The 12,385-nt window shown below is 13.0% G+C and overlaps 5 pseudogenes; 2 read left to right on the plus strand and 3 right to left on the minus strand.

Annotated features, from left to right (window-relative positions):
* The first annotated feature begins 1,420 nt into the window (after positions 1-1,420).
* Positions 1,421-2,335, plus strand: LOC143221533 (NADH-ubiquinone oxidoreductase chain 1-like; annotated as a pseudogene).
* Positions 2,336-2,395: 60 nt separating this feature from the next.
* On the minus strand, positions 2,396-3,532 carry LOC143221537 (cytochrome b-like; annotated as a pseudogene).
* A 2,086-nt stretch (positions 3,533-5,618) lies between these two features.
* LOC143221536 (cytochrome c oxidase subunit 2 pseudogene) lies at positions 5,619-10,984 on the minus strand (annotated as a pseudogene).
* On the plus strand, positions 5,985-9,251 carry LOC143221534 (NADH-ubiquinone oxidoreductase chain 5-like; annotated as a pseudogene).
* On the minus strand, positions 9,281-9,886 carry LOC143221535 (ATP synthase subunit a pseudogene; annotated as a pseudogene).
* Positions 10,985-12,385: the final 1,401 nt, after the last annotated feature.

A 12,385-nucleotide genomic window follows, 5' to 3' on the forward strand; every position in this document is an offset into this window, starting at 1 on the left:
ATAATAATTAAAATTATAATAAATATGATTTTGTTTAAGTATTTATTTAGAATTAATTGAATTTAAATATAATGATAGTAAAGAAATTGAAATTTGATTTATATAAAATAAAATAAAATTTATTTTGTACCTTTTGTATCAGGGTTAATTAATTTAATTTAAATATATTAATTATCTCGAAAATAAATGAGCTAAATATAAATAATTTTTTTTGTAGAATAAAAATTATTAATTTATATTTAGAAATTAAATGTTATTCGAATTTATTGATATCTAGTTTTTAATTAATTAAATTTAATTTAGATATATAATATTTTTAATTATATAATTATTAATATAATTAAAAATTATATATTAAAAATTTATGGGATAAACTATAAATTTATAATTATAATTGAATTTATTTATTTTTATTTTTATTAATTTAAAAATAATTATTAATAAAAAGTATATAATAATTTAAAATTAAAATTATAAAAATTTAATATTTAGTAATATATAATAATTTTTTAAAAAAAATTTTTAATTAATAAAAATTTAATATAATGATTAAATTAGTAATTTTTATTTATAAATTTAATAAATTTTAATATTTATTTATAATTAAGGAATTAGGCAAATTTTAAAATAATATATTCACCTGTTTATCAAAAACATGTCTTTTAGAGTTTAATTTAAAGTCAAATCTGCTCAATGAATTTTTAAATAGCTGCAGTATATTGACTGTACAAAGGTAGCATAATCAATTGTCTTTTAATTAAAGAATGGAATGAAAGAATTAATGAAATATATACTGTCTCAATTATAATTAATTAATTTAAATTTTTAGTTAAAATGCTAAAATTAAATTATGGGACGATAAGACCCTATAGAATTTTATATTAATTTAGTAATAATTAATAATTAATATTTAATTAATATTATTTAATTAATATTTAATTGGGAGGATTTATAAATTTAATAAACTTTATAATTATTATTAACTTTGATTTAAGAAAAATTTAATGATATAGTAATATTAATTTATAAAATAAATTACCTTAGGGATAACAGCGTAATATCTTTTTAAAGAACAAATTAATAAAGATGATTGCGACCTCGATGTTGAATTAAGATAAATTTTAAATGTAGAAATTTAAAAATTAAGTCTGTTCGACTTATAAAATCTTACATGATTTGAGTTCAGATCGACGTAAGTCAGATCGGTTTCTATCTATAATAATTATATTAGTTAATTGTACGAAAGGACTTTAATTAAAAAATAATTTTATAAATATTTAATAAATATTGATAATTTAAAAATAAATTATTTTAACAAATTAAAGTGTGTTAAATTTAGAATTTAAATAAATTATATTAAAATATATAATAAATAATAATTTTATTTTATAAAAATTATTATTTATTTTGGATTTTAAATTTTTTAGTGATAATAATTTTTTTATTAATTGGGGTTGCTTTTTTAACTTTATTTGAACGTAAATTATTATCTTATATTCAATATCGTAAAGGACCAAATAAAATTGGATTTTTAGGTTTATTACAACCTTTTAGAGATGCTTTAAAATTATTAACTAAAGAATGATTTATTTTTGATTATAATTTAATATTTATTATTAGTCCAATAATTATATTTATTTTATCTTTTATGTTATGATTAATTTATCCTTGAATTAATATAAATATATTTATTGAATTTAAATATTCAATAATTTATGTTTTTTTTATTATAAGATTAATAATTTTTCCAGTTTTTTTAATTGGTTGATTTTCTAATAATAATTATGCAATATTAGGTTCTATTCGGTCAATTGCACAAATGATTTCATTTGAAATTAGTATATTTTTTATAATTTTAATTTTTTTTATTTTAATAGAAAGATTTTCTTTAATAAATTTAAAATTAAATCAATTAAATATTATATTTTTTATTTTATTAAATCCTTTATATTATATATTTTTTATTAGTTTATTGGTTGATTTAAATCGAACTCCTTTTGATTTAATTGAAGGAGAATCAGAATTAGTTTCAGGTTTTAATATTGAATATCATAGAAGAATATTTACAATAATTTTTTTATCAGAATATATAAATATTATATTTATAAGGTTATTATTAGTAATTATATTTTTTAATTATGATTATTGATCATTAATGTTTTTTATTATTTATATAATAAATTTAATTTTATTAATTTGAATTCGAGCATTATTATCACGTATTCGATTTGATCAATTAATAAATTTTTGTTGAACTGATATATTAATTATTATTTTAAATTATTTAATATTAATATATTTAATAAAAAAAATTATATATTTTTTTTTAAGTTAATAAAAAATTTAATTTTTATAATATATTTTCAAAATATATACTTATTCAAGTTCATTAACTTTAATAAATTAAATAATCTCAAAATTTATTTAATTTAAATGAAATAATATAATATAAAAAATATGATAATGTAAAAAAAATATTTAATTGAATATAAGGATATTCAATTATTTGTCCACCTAATCATGTTAATATTAAAAAATTATTAATAAAATATCAATAATAAAATTGATTAATTGGATAATTTTTTAAATTTTTAAAATAATTATTATTTATTAAAGGTAAAGTAAATAAAATTAAAATTGAAAATATTAATCTAATTACACCTCCTAATTTATTAGGAATTGATCGTAAAATTGAATAAGCAAATAAAAAATATCATTCTGGTTTAATATGAATAGGTGTAATTATTGAATTAGCTATTTTAAAATTATCAGGATCTCCAAAATAGTAAGGATATTGAAAGTTAATAAATATAAATAAAGTTAAAATAATAATAAATCCTAATAAATCTTTGATTATAAAATAAGGATAAAAAGGAATTTTATAAATATTACTATTTGTTCCTATAGGATTTGTTGATCCTGTAATATGTAAAATAATTAAATGTAATATTACTATTATTATAATAATTAATGGTAAAATAAAATGTAATGAAAAAAATCGATTTAATGTTGAATTATTAATTGAAAATCCTCCTCAAATTCATTCTACTAATAATTGACCAATATAAGGAATTGCTGATATTAAATTTGTAATTACTATAGCTCCTCAAAAAGATATTTGTCCTCATGGTAAAACATAACCTATAAATGCTGTTATTATTGATAATAAAAAAATTATAATTCCAATATTTCAGACTATATTTAATTTAAATGAATAATAAAATAAATTTCGTGCAATATGTAAATATATTATTATGAAATAAAAAGATGCTCCATTTATATGAATTAATCGAATTAATCATCCAGAATTAACATCTTTTATAATATGAGAAATTCTTATAAATGCTAAATTAATATTTGGACAATAATTTATTGATAAAATAAAACCTGAAATGATTTGAATTAATAAAAATAAACCAAGAATTGATCCAAAATTTCATATAATATTAATATTTATTGGTGTTGGTAAATAAATAAAACTAAAAATAAATTTTAATGTTTTATTATTTTTTAATTTTTTATATTTATTCATATTATTTTTTTTTTCGTAAACATTTTTTTATTATAGATGTTATTTTAACTGAAAAATATAAAACAATAAATAATATTAAAATTATAAAAAATAATATATTAATATTTAAATAAATTTTTTTTATTTCAATAATTATTAATAAATTATTATTTAAATTTAAATTTAAATTATTAAATAAATAATTTTTAAATAAAAAATAATTTAAATATATATATATATAAATTATTAATCAATTAATAAATAATCATAAAATATTAATTTTATTGAATTTAAATTTTGGTAAATTTAGTAAAGTAATAAAATAAGAAAAAATAATTATAATACCTGAAATATAAATAATTATAGATGTAATTAATTTATAAATATAAAATATATTATTATTAAAACAATAATTAGATAAAAATACTCTTATTGTATAAATTAAGAAAAATAATAAATATTTTATTGGAGAATAAAAATTATTAATTTCTAATATTAAATTTATAATTAAAAATGATATAATTATTGATGATAAATTTATTATAATTATTATTATTATAAATTATATTATTTATTATATAATTTTCAAAAAATAGTTTATTAAAAACAATAGTTTTGGATACTATAATAATTTTATTTTAAAATTTTTTTGAATTTTATTAATATAAAAATATAATTTAGTTTTAAATAAATAATTATTAATATTAATTTACAAAATTAATGTTTTTATTAAACTATAAAACTAATAATATTTATATTATAATTTAATTATTGAAATTATAATTATTATTTTATTATTTAAATTTGTTATATTATTTTATTTAAATAATTATTTATTAATATTTTTAATTTTAATTGAATATATTTCTTTTTCTATTTTAATATATTTAATTTATAATAATAATAGATGAATATATTTAATATATTTAATTTATTCAGTAGGAGAAGCAATTTTAGGTTTATCTTTAATAGTAAGATTAAATTATATATATGGACATCAAAAAATTAAATTAATTAGATTAATTAATTAATTTTTTAAAAATGAATGAATTATTAATTTTAATTTTTATATATATATATTTATTTAAAGTTAATTTAATTTTAAATTCTAATTTATTATTTTTAATTATTTTTTTTATAATAATAAAATTAAATTGAATAGATTTAAGATTTATTATAATAAATTTAAGATTAAGATTTTATTCTTTTAATTTATTAATTTTAACTTTATGAATTTTTTCATTAGTTATTATAAATTTAAATAAAGAAAATAAACTATGTTTATTTATTAATTTTACAATAATAATATTTATATTCTTATTTTTTATTTCTTTAAATTATTTATTTTTTTATTTAATATTTGAAGCTAGATTATTAATAATTTTTTTATTAATAATAAATTGAGGTTATTCTATAAATCGAATTTTAGCAAGTTTTTATTTAATATTTTATACTTTATTTTTTTCTTTACCTTTATTATTTATTATTTTATATTTATATATAAAAAATAATAATTTAAATTTTAAATTAATAGAATTAACTAATAATTATATTTCAATATTTATATTTATTTATATATTATTATCATTTTTAGTTAAAATTCCTATATATTTAATACATTCTTGATTATTAAAAGCTCATGTTGAAGCACCTTTTTATGGTTCAATAATTTTAGCATCAATTATATTAAAATTAGGAAGTTATGGAATATTACGATTAATATTTATTTTTAAATATTTTTTTTTAAAAATAAATAATTATATTTTAATAATTAGAATTTTAGGAATATTAATTTTAAGAATTATATGTTTACGTCAATTAGATATAAAATTAATTGTTGCTATATCTTCAATTATTCACATAGGATTAATATTAATAGGAATAATAACTTTTACTAAATTAGGTATTAATGGTAGATATTTAATAATAATTTCTCATGGATTAAGATCATCTGGATTATTTTATTTAATTGAAATAATTTATAAACAAACAAATAGACGTTTATTAATAATTAATAAAGGTTTAATTAATTTAATACCTTCAATATCTTTAATATGATTTATATTATGTTCTTCTAATAGATCAGCTCCTTTTTCAATAAATTTAGTTAGGGAAATTTTTTTATTAATAAGTTTAATTTATAAATATAAAATTTTATTATTATTATTATTTTTATATTGTTTATTAAGATTTATTTATTCAATTTATTTATTTTCATTTATTAATCATGGAAATTATTATTTTAAATTTAATTTATTTAATGGTAAATTAATTAATTATTTTACTTTAATAATACATTGAATTCCTTTAAATATTTTTGTATTTAATTTAATTTTAATTTAAATTAAATTTAAAATAATTATAAAAAATATTAATTTTTAAAATTAATTTTATTAATAAAAAATTTTAAATTATAATTAAATTATATATTTATAGGATTTATTTATTTTTATTAAGATTATTTTTTCTAATTTTAAATTTTTATTATTTATTATTTAATATTATTATTATTATGGAATGAAATATTTTTAGATTAAATTCTATAAAATTTAATTTTATAGTTTATTTAGATTCAAAAAGAATAATATTTTTATTTTTAGTATCATTAATTAGATCTATAATTTTATTATATAGAGTTAATTATATAAATTTAGAAAATTTTTTAATTAAACGATTTTTTTATTTAATAATATTATTTTTGACTTCTATATATTTTTTAATTATTAGTTTTAATATATTAACTATTATAATTGGTTGAGATGGATTAGGTTTAATTTCTTATTGTTTAATTATTTATTACCAAAAAAATAAATCTTTTAATTCAGGAATATTAACAATTATTTTAAATCGTTTAGGTGATTGTTCTTTATTAATATTAATTTCTATAATAATAATATTTGGTAGATGAAATTTAATATTATATAAAATTAATAATTTAATAACAATTTTATTTATTATAATAATTTTTACTAAAAGAGCACAAATTCCATTTTGTACATGATTACCTATAGCAATAATAGCTCCAACACCAGTTTCATCTTTAGTTCATTCTTCTACATTAGTAACAGCAGGTGTATATTTAATATTTCGTTATTTAGAATTATTAGAAATAAATTATAAAAATTTTATTTTATTAATTTCTAGATTAACAATATTATATTCAGGTATTTCTGCAAATTTTGAATTAGATATTAAAAAAATTATTGCATATTCAACTTTAAGTCAATTAAGTTTTATAATAAGAATTTTATCTTTAAATTTAAAAGATTTAGCTTTTTTACATTTATTTATTCATGCAATATTTAAATCTTTAATATTTATATGTGTTGGAAGTTATATTCATTATTTAAATAATAATCAAAATTTAAAATTTTATAATGGAATATTTTATATTTATCCAATAAAAAGATTAATTTTTATATTTTCTTTATTTAGATTAATAGGATTTCCTTTTTTAGTTGGATTTTATTCTAAAGATTTAATAATTGAGAATTATTTTATTTCAAAAATAAATTTATTTAGAAATTTTAATTTAATTATTAGAACAATATTAACTATTATATATTCTTTTCGAATTATAATAATTTTATTAAATAAAAATTTAAATTTAAATTTAATTTATTTTAAAGAAGATAATTTAATAAATTTTTGTATATTAATTATAATAATTTTTAGAATTTTTTTAAGTAAAATTATGTTTAATTTAATATTTATATTAGAAATTATAATTTTAAACTTTTTTATAAAAATATTAATTTTTAAAATATTTATATTAAGATTTATTTTAAATATAATTTTAAATAAATTAATATTTAAAAAAAATATTATAATATTTTATTATAATTTTATAAATTTAAATTTAATTTATAAAAAATCTTATTTAAAATCATTACAATATATTTATTTATATGAAATTATATTTGAAAAAATTATAATAGAATTAATTACAAGTAAATTTATATTATTATTAAATAAAATCAATATATATTTTAATTTTAAAGTATATAATATTGTTAATTTATATATTTTTATATTTTTATTATTAATTTTTTTAATTAAATTATTAATAAATTTATAATATAATTAATGATATATATATATATATATAAGATTTTATAATAAATCAAATTTTTAAGTCGAAATTAAATGTAAATTTTTTACTTTTATATATATATATATATTATAATTTTTATAATTTAAAATAATAAATATCTTTATATTGAAAATATAAAATTTTTAATAAACTATATAAAAAATTGGAATTTTTATTCAATTAATTTATTAACAATAAATTACCTCTAATTTTTGGTTTCAATTAATTATAGAAATAATAATATTATTAATATTAAATTATAAAGTTAGAAGCTTTATTTATTTTATTTCTTGAAATTTAAATAGCTTATAAATAAGAGTATAATATTGAAAATATTAAGGAAAATTTTAAATTTTTTAAATATTTAAAAAATTTAAAATAATTTTTTATATCTTTGATTTCACAAATCAATATTTTTTTTAAACTATTTAAATTTAATATAATCAATTAAAATATTCATTCATTCATTCAATTAATAAAATAATTAATAAAAAAAATAAAAAAAAAAAAATTAATAATTCTATATAATAATTTATATCATTTAATTTAAAAATAATTGGTATTAATAAAATAATTTCTGCATCAAAAATTAAAAATATTAAAGATATTAAATAAAAAGGAAAAGAAAAAGGTAAAATAGCTTTAGAAATTATATTAAAACCACATTCAAAAGATAATTTTTTATCTAATTTATATTTAAATATTATAGATAATAAAAAATTAATTAAAAATAAAATTAATGAAATTAATATTAATAATATATATATATATAAAAAACCTAATATAATAAATATTTTATATATATTAATTTTATAATAATTATTTAATTGGAAATTAAATGTATTTTTTATACTATATATATATATATATATATATATATATTAAATTAAAACTAATAAATATAAATTAAAATATAAAAATAATCAAATTAAATCTACAAAATGTCAATATCAAATTGAAAATTCAAAAATAATATGATGAGATTTTGAAAAATGATTAAATTTTAATCGCAAAAATGTAAACAATAATATAATTAAACCAATTAATACATGAAATCCATGAAATCCTGTTATTAAAAAATATAATGAACCAAAAACTCTATCATTAATTGTAAAATTTGAATTAATATATTCAAATAATTGAATTATTATAAATAATAAACCTAAAATTAAAGTATAAATTAAATATATAATTGATTTTTTTTTATTATGTTTTAATATAAAATTATAACTTATTGAAAGAGTAAATCCTGAATAAATTAAAATAATTGAATTTAATAATGCAATTTCTAAATAATTAAATATAATAATACCTTTAGGAGGTCATATATTTATAATTTCAATTGAAGAAGAAATAAATATATGAAAATAACTTCAAAAAAAAGAAATAAAAAAAAATAATTCTGATAAAATAAATAAAATTATACTAAATTTTAAAAAATTTATTACATAATTTGTATGACATCCTTGATAAGTTCTTTCACGAATAATATCACGTATTCATAAAATAAAAATTAAAATTATATTAAAAATTATTATTAATAATTGATAATTAAATTCAATATATATTAAATTAATTAATTCAATTATTAAATTTATTAAATTTAATGATATTAATAAAGGTCAAGGTCTTAATGTAACTAAATGATAAGGAAAATTATTATATATCATTTTTATTTAATATTCTGAATAATATAAAATTATTAACATTGAAAATACATAAGCTTGAATAAATGATATAAAAATTTCTAAAATTATTAATATATTTTGAATTCAAAAAGAAATAAAAATTAAATTTAAAAAATTTAAAATAAAATTTCCTAATAATGTTAAAATTAAATGACCAGAAATTAAATTAGCACATAATCGAATTGATAAAGTTAAAGGACGAATAATATTACTAATTAATTCAATAATTACTATAAAGTTTATTAAATATAAAGGTGAATTTAAAGGTACTAAATGAATAAAAAATAATTTATATATATTAATTATTACATATAAAATTAAAGCTATTCATAATCTTAAAGATAATATTAAATTAAATAATAAATGACTTGTTGGAGTAAATACATAAGGAATTAATCCTAAAAAATTAATAATAAAAATATATATTAATAGATTTATAAAAACAATAATATTTGAACTATATTTATAAATTATATTAAATTCTTTATATAATAATTTAATAAATTTAATAAATAAAATATTAATTCAATTTAAAATTACATAATAATTATTAAATAAAATTATATAAAATATAATAGGAAAATAAATAAACATTCAATTAGAAATAAAATTTCTATAATAATTTATTCTAATTATAGGATCAAATATTTCAAATAAATTTATAAAATTAATATTCATTTATTAAAATTAATTTTTTTTTTTTTATAATTTAAATTAATTAATATAAAATTTAAATTAATTATTAAATAAAATAAATTAAAAATTATAAAAATATATAGTTCACATCAAAAAATTGGTCTTATTTGTGGAATTCATTAAAAGTAATTTTTTACTATAATTGATTTAAAAGATCAATTCTTTTAAATTTAAGATATTTAATGATTTAAAAAATAATAAAAATATTAATTTTAAATTGACAATTTAATGTTATAAAATTTAACTAATTTTTTAATTAAATTTTATTTTTAATTCATTTTATAAAATTAATTAAAGATGTTCTTTCAACAGTAATAGGTATAAATCTATGATTTATACCACAAATTTCAGAACATTGTCCAAAATATAATCCAGGACGTAAACAAAATAAATTAAATTGATTAATTCGTCCCGGAATTGCATCAATTTTAACTCCTAAAGATGGTACAGTTCAAGAATGAATTACATCAGTTGATGTAACTAATAAACGTAAAGGTAATTTTATAGGAACAACTATCCGATTATCTGTATCTAATAATCGAAATTGATTTATTGATTCATATATTAATATATAAGAATCAAATTCAATATTATTAAAATCAGAATATTCATAAGATCAATATCATTGATGACCAATTGATTTAATAGAAAAAAAAGGATTTAATAATTCATCAATATAATATAAAATTTTTAAGGATGGAAAACAAATAAATAATAAAATAATTATTGGAATAATTGTTCAAATTACTTCAATTAAATGATTTTTTAATAAATATAAATTAATAAATTTATTATTTAAAATATCAATAATTAAATATAAAGTAAAAACAATAATTATTAATATAAATATTATAATAAAATTATGTAAATAAATTAAATTATCAGAATAAAAAGAATTTGAATTTTGAAAAAAAAATATATTTCATGTTGCTATTTTTAATAATAAAATTAAATTTTATATAATTGAATTTTAAATTCATTGCACTTTTCTGCCATATTAAAATTTTTTAATTATTATTAAAATTCTACATTCACTAAATGAATGATTTAAAGGAGGATAATTTATTAATCACTCCAAAGAAGACTGAAAAAATTTAAATAACAATAAACGTTTATAAATTAAACTTTCTAAAATTAAAAATAATAAAAAAATTATTCTATTTAATGAAATAATTGAACCAATTGAAGATAATAAATTTCAACAATAATAAGAATCAGGATAATCAGAATAACGTCGAGGTATTCCTATTAATCCTAAAAAATGTTGAGGAAAAAATGTTAAATTTACACCAATAAATATTATTAAAAATTGATAAATCAATCATTTCTTATTTAATATTAAACCAGTAATTAAAGGATATCAATGAATAAATCTTGAAATAATAGAAAAAACAGCTCCTATTGATAAAACATAATGAAAATGAGCAACAACATAATATGTATCATGCAAAATAATATCAATTGATGAATTAGATAATATAATTCCTGTTAATCCACCAATTGTAAATAATAAAATAAAACCTAATGATCATATAATAGAATTATTTATTTTAAATTTTGAACCATAATAAGTAGCTAATCATCTAAAAACTTTAATTCCAGTAGGAACAGCAATAACTATAGTTGCTGATGTAAAATAAGCACGAGTATCAACATCTAATCCAATAGTAAATATATGATGAGCTCATACAATAAAACCTAAAAATCCAATTCCTAATATTGCATAAATTATTCCTAAATTACCAAATACTTCTTTTTTACCACTCTCATTTATAATAATTTGAGAAATTAAACCAAAACCAGGTAAAATTAAAATATAAACTTCTGGATGACCAAAAAATCAAAATAAATGTTGATATAATACAGGATCTCCACCTCCTATAGGATCAAAAAAAGATGTATTAAAATTACGATCAAATAATAATATAGTAATAGCTCCTGCTAATACAGGTAAAGATAATAATAATAAAATTATTGTAATAAAAACAGATCAAGGAAATAAAGGTATTTTATCCAAATCTAAACTAAAATTTTTTATTAATATAATAGTAGTTATTAAATTTATAGCTCCTAAAATTGAAGAAACACCAGATATATGTAAAGAAAAAATTGTAAAATCTACAGAAGGAGAAGAATGAAAAATATAATTAGATAAAGGAGGATAAACAGTTCAACCAGTTCCAGATGTAAAATTAAAAATTCTACTAGTTAATAATAATAATAAAGAAGGAGGTAATAATCAAAATCTAATATTATTTATTCGAGGAAAAGATATATCAGGTGATCTTAATATTAAAGGAATTAATCAATTACCAAATCCTCCAATTAAAAAAGGTATTACTATAAAAAAAATTATTAAAAATGCATGCCTTGTAATTAAAGAATTATATAATTGAT

Source organism: Lasioglossum baleicum, unplaced genomic scaffold (genome assembly GCF_051020765.1).
Source record: "Lasioglossum baleicum unplaced genomic scaffold, iyLasBale1 scaffold2623, whole genome shotgun sequence".
NCBI lineage: Eukaryota > Metazoa > Arthropoda > Insecta > Hymenoptera > Halictidae > Lasioglossum > Lasioglossum baleicum.